A 5,985-nucleotide genomic window follows, 5' to 3' on the forward strand; every position below is an offset into this window, starting at 1 on the left:
GGACTACCTCATCTCCGATCAGCGTGACCAGCATCAGCCGAGGAGCATCCCGCCAGCTGAATCGTTCCGACAAAGGGGGGCAGGGACTGTGCGCACCGAGACGATGTGACCAGGCTAAGACGACCAGAAAAGGGGGACTGCCCGACTGCCAGCGACGCTGCATCATCTTTCTTCCAGAGGCAGAAAGAGAGAAGGATGGCAGTATGGGAAAAATAAAGTCAAATAAAGTTGCAAGAGCCGCATGACACCGGCCAAAGAGCCGCATGCGGCTCGGGAGCCGCGGGTTGGCCAAGCGCGCATTTACGACTGTACGGCAAGCTTTGAGCATCAAAACACCTTAATCAACAAATACAACCTGTAGACTTTGGGGAGATCGGGGGGAGTTACTGACTGATGGGGAATCTGGGAAGAACAGTACTGGTACGCGCCGCACACAGTAAATAATTTCCGGTACGCTGATGGGTAAAATTTAGAAGTGCCGGTACTGCGTACCGCTCCGTACCGGCCCACTTAAAGCACTGGAGTGATCCCTCACTACCGAAGCGGTTCGGGCTCCTGTTTCCCATCAAAAGTTCAGAGCAAGGGTGGTGGGTTCAACCCCAGACACTAGCTCCTGAGTGAGGAACAGCAGAACGATAAAGGTACCGGTGGTGAGAGACCACGCCAGTTTCAAAGCTGTTGGCATGATTATGTTCTTGCTTATTCTTGTGTAGCGTGTCGACGGTCTCTCATGCAGACCGGCGGTCGTTACGTGTGTATATTGTGACTGGTTTCCTTTCCTTCTCACTAACCCACACGGACACGTTAGTACCTAGACCATCAGGCCTCCGACACTTTCAGTATGGGTGGAGAAACCTCCCGTAGTTTTGAATCACGTGAGACTCAGTCACCACGTGACTTTGTCAGCCATCTTTTCTTTTGCCACACCATGTGTATGAACAGCCATCGTGAGACACACACACACACACACACACACACACACACACACACACACACACACACACACACACACACACACACACACACACACACACACACACACACACTCATACACACTCATTCACACACATAAATAATCTGAAGTTTGTGTTAATGTTTAGTTAGTTGTTGTTTATGTGTAGTAGTTTAGGCTTCGGAATTCATCTCATATGTTGTTTCACTATCGTTTAACACTTGTGTAAATAAATTCTGTTGTTCGTTTATTATCCTTCCTTCACTGTTATTCTTTAACGCCACCCCTGGCAACAGGCTGGAACGTATGGAATAACAGCTATTTTCAGACTGATTTTGCTAGTTATTATTTTCCTAATAAGTCAGGTGGTGCCCCGTTTTGATTAATTCATTTTGATAAGTCATCTACTTTATTAATTATTAATAATTATCGAAAGACAATTATTAATAAATCTTTAATAACTGAACCAGCACCCCCGTTGTGGCACAACATAAATGGTGCCCCGTGTGAGGCTTTTAATATACCAGCTTTGTGTCAAATCTGTAAAATAACCCATTTTAATTTTGAAAAAAACAAACAAACTTTTAATAATTTTCTTTTATCTTATCCTGTGCCCCGTTTTGATTAATTCATTTTGACAACTCAATTTAATAAGTAATCTACTTTATTAATTAATAATTATCAACTCTTCTATACTCTTCTCGTCTTCTACACTAGATAAAACATAAAACAAAGCTGTGATCAGATTCCAATAACACTTACGGTCAAATGTTACGTTGAGATGAGGACAAAAAAACTACATCTGGGCCCAAGATGGATGGTAAATATCCAATTGGATACTTTCCCAGATTTGTGTTTTATTCATTTGATATAAATGAGGAAAAGCCAATCAAATTAATACTTTATTTCAAAGGTTGATCATTTAAAACATTTTAAAAGAAAAAATGAAAAAAGCAACACAAATGAAATACATTCTCAGATTAAAAATTATGGCCTTAAATTTATTTATATAGGCGTTAATGACTGAAGCAACATAAAAACGTTTTAGTAGAGGCCACCAGTCCATCACCAAGACCAAACAACAATTCTCACTTTTAGGATCAATTAGCCAAGGATTATTAGCATATTTTTGGGATATAGGAGGAAGCCCGAGTCAGAATGAGCTTTAGTGATCAGTCTCTGTTTTAAACTATATTAGGCCGTAAGGTGAACTGCAAAAAGTATTTCAGAAAGTGATTCCTGCTCCCACCTTTGGGGACTACACAATCTTTACATTATAAAAAAGATTGATTCATGCTCACCTTATGAGTAAAAGTTCGGAGCTCAAAACCCCGCAAGAGTCCCGTGATCGGGGACCACAAAACGGTAGGCTACTAGTTTTTTCTGAGCGTAGTTAGATTTTTGTCCGTGGGTAGAGGCACGGTCGTCACGTGATCCCGCTGCACTAATAGGATGCGCGTTACTAGTAAACACAACGGCAAAATGGCGGCGACCATGGTGTCTTCCGCCTAATAGCATGATGATGAAAACAAACCCCAAAAACCATCAAAAATGATCAGAAATGATCTGAAACCGTGCTAAATACACTACCACGTCAACAAAGAACTTTGAGATTATTAGACAACAAGGCAGACCTTATCTAAAGTATCTCCAAACTCTTGATTCGATACCAGGACATGTAGCCTACGGTATGTATGTTTCTATAGATAAGATATACTTTTGTTTGTTTTTAATAATAAGATGGTTATTGATAACTTGCTATTCCAGATTCATCTGATATCGTCATCAATTTTATTTATATGGAACTGAGGTATATGTAATTTATTTAAATAATAATTGAGAAATGATTAGACAACAAGGGGGACCTTATGATGTAAAGATTGTGTAGTCCCCAAAGGTGGGAGCGGGATGAAACGATAACAGGGTTCACCTTACGGCCTATATAGGCATGACCTCTTGCTGATAAACTAGAGCCCAAGTTAGAAATCTGTAGCAAACATGCTGAAAACTCCCCATAGAAAGGCCTCAAGAAAGATTTGAACCAGGAATTCTTAGCTATGAGGCCACAACACTAGCTGTGCATATTTCACCTCGGAATAACAAGTTAGTGCTTTACATCATCGTTTTGTGCCTCTGAGGAACAGATTAGTGAGAAAACATTCATGTAAATGCTTACTTTGCTTAAACACAACCAGTTCTCATTTCCACATTACCCTTTTTCCTGAAAGTCAAAGATGACTTCAGGGGGAATCAAACACTCATATTTTGGTCGTAGACTAATTTCCCTCAAATCTGGTTGTAACAACTCCAGCATAAAGAATACATACGCATTCCCCAAATCATTTGATTCTTTTCCAGGAAATAAAGACTTCACAAGAAAAGACTAAACATCTTTAAAAATAAAAACACATGCTTTGCAGATTTATTCCACTCCACTTTGATCTTGACTTTCTTCCACTGGTGTTATGGTTGAACAGAACGAACTTTTATGGATATTGGTATTGAAAATCCGTATCGTCTCAAGAGCTAGATTTTACAAAAAAAAACACACGGACGCATACACACAATTTAGAAATGTTAGAAGTGGATTATTATTTGGATGTTTAAGTACAACGTTAAAAACATGAAGCGAAGCACATGCTGGTCTCACCTCTGCCATCAAGTCCTCAATCTCTGATTCTGACATTTTAGTCAGCGACTTTAATCCCAAATCCAATCCAAGGACGTAGTCTGTTGACAGGAAACATTTACATTGCTTTAATCATGTAAAGAATTTATAAAATGCTAATAATTAATTGATAATAATATGGAGGAAATTTATTAAAAATAGTGCTGTCAGGCGATTAAAAAAGTGTATCTAATTAATTACAGGATTTATAATTAATTAATCTAATTAATCACATTTTAATCTCATATCTGCTAAAGGTCCCCAAATAAAGAATTTGATTCTAGGACATTACAAAATTGCAGTGCATGACTAATCAATTGAATACACTAAGAAGAGAAGATTTAAAATCCACATTTTTATTGGTGAAGTGTGTTTCATAAATGAAATTCAAAAGAAAAAGCTCAAGCACATCAGCAAACCAATTAGGCCAGGTGCATTGTTCAAAAATGCAATGCAAATACAGTTAAATAAATAAAATTCAAAAATAAAATAAGGCTGAGTCTCAAATAGGCACTTAAGCAGACTCTCAATTCAAAATTAAAACTAAAGCTGACTCAATACAGCGATTCAAGTACTAGTACCTGTAACGTTTACAGTGGAACTTGTCTGGACATGTTTAGCGTTTAAATGATTAATTCAGGCTGGAGCAGCTCCGGTGATAGGAACATTATTTTTTACTAAATGTACAAATCACTGCATTCTTGTTGATAGTCCCGTCTTCTTTCTTTTTATACATAAACTTGCTGTTCAAAGGCCCAGCAAGGATTTGCTGGCCTCGCTCCCCTGAGTCGTCCAGGTCTGTCACCTGCTTTGTTAGTTTGACTAGCAACAGGTGGGAAGTGACCTGCCACTGCCAAGTGGCCTATGGGTCCCTCAATAGGCCAAATTGAGGGCCTCGCGCATTTTGCCACTCATAATTAATTGCGTTAATTTTCATAACGCGTTAATTAGCAGTGTAATTAATTAATCTAATTAATGCGCTAAACTGACAGCCCTAATTAAAAATAAACATTAAATATTCTGAATGCAATGGAAATGTTATTTTCAATCACAATGAGTTTCTTATGAGTACACTAAGTTCAGACTCGTATTTTGTCTCTTAGGAGATTTAGTTCGGCTCTCCCACACAGCTACAAAGAAATGTTATGAAAATTATTTCTGTATTTAGTAGAGGTAGGCAAGATTACCCATATGGCAATATATCGCGATACTTTGCCGGCCGATTCGATATCGATATTCAAAAGTTGATTATCAATTTTTTTTACCTACTTTTTTTTTTTTATATATAAAAAAAAAAAAAGGTTTCAGACAGGTTGGAAATCCAATGCAACTTTATTGTATACATGGGCTTAAAAAATATTGTTAGAGTTATATGAAAATATTTTGTGACTTAATACAAAAAAAAAATTATATTATAATGCACTGACTGAAATGTTTATTTATATATGCAGTGAAATTTGTCAGTTTTCATAAAACAATTTGATTCTGGGCAAGCAGCACTGATATGTGTCCATATTTACATAAAAGAAGTTGATAATACGAGCACAGACAGAAAAAAATTTTAAGTGGAATCAGTGCGGTCAAATTCTGAATTTCTTCAGTGACACAGATACGGTAATGTGTTGTGGATGAATTGTCTTGCAACATATCAATTATTGCAGCATTGCTGTATCGTGATATTATCATTATTGTTAGCAAATTATCGGGATAGTATCGTATCGTCGTGAGGTACCTGGCTGGTGATACCCAGCCCTAGTATTTAAGAATTCTTGGTCTGTTGTAATTGTCATGCTGTCAATTGTTCTGTGTCACTCGCTATCTGGAACCATATTTCAGTCTTACTCGAATATTTATGTCACCTAGTGGTTAAAATATGTTTAGAGGTATTAGATACTTTTTTCCATGACAATTACTCTTAACCGGCACACTAAAATATACGTTTGATTATGATTAAACTTTACCCATTGATCAAGATGCAAGTATTGAGCCTTTGAGACCTTGGAAAATAAAGGTTTGGTGAACAGAGATGCATCTTTGAACCCTTGCCATCAGTGTAGTCCACCAATACCCCCTGGTGAGCCATGCCCCCCAAAAGAAGAGAAAAACAAACTCCCAGATCTTAAGGTAACAAAAACAACCCAAAAAAGTGTTGAATCATGAAATTGTGCACTAGAAGAAAAGGAAGATAACGGACTTACCGGGTCCTTTACGTGTTGGTCAGTGTAGTTTTGGCCAGATTATGTTTTTTACATGTAAATAAGAAAATGTCAGGGTGAACTGATGTTTTTTCAACATTTCTTATTCTAACATGTACAGTACCCTGCATCAAAATTAAAACTTGTATTACATGAGAAGAGAATATGCA

At 37.7% G+C, this 5,985-nt stretch overlaps 1 long non-coding RNA gene across 1 annotated transcript; it reads right to left on the reverse strand.

Moving 5' to 3' along the window:
- Positions 1 to 1,868: 1,868 nt before the first annotated feature.
- On the reverse strand, positions 1,869 to 5,869 carry LOC133420329 (uncharacterized). The gene is made up of 3 exons (XR_009770597.1): positions 5,819 to 5,869; positions 3,603 to 3,682; positions 1,869 to 3,478 (listed from the first exon to the last, which is right to left on the reverse strand). It is a non-coding gene; the product is annotated as an uncharacterized LOC133420329 (long non-coding RNA).
- Between the last annotated feature and the right edge of the window lie 116 nt (positions 5,870 to 5,985).

Source organism: Cololabis saira, chromosome 20 (assembly GCF_033807715.1).
Source record: "Cololabis saira isolate AMF1-May2022 chromosome 20, fColSai1.1, whole genome shotgun sequence".
NCBI lineage: Eukaryota > Metazoa > Chordata > Actinopteri > Beloniformes > Belonidae > Cololabis > Cololabis saira.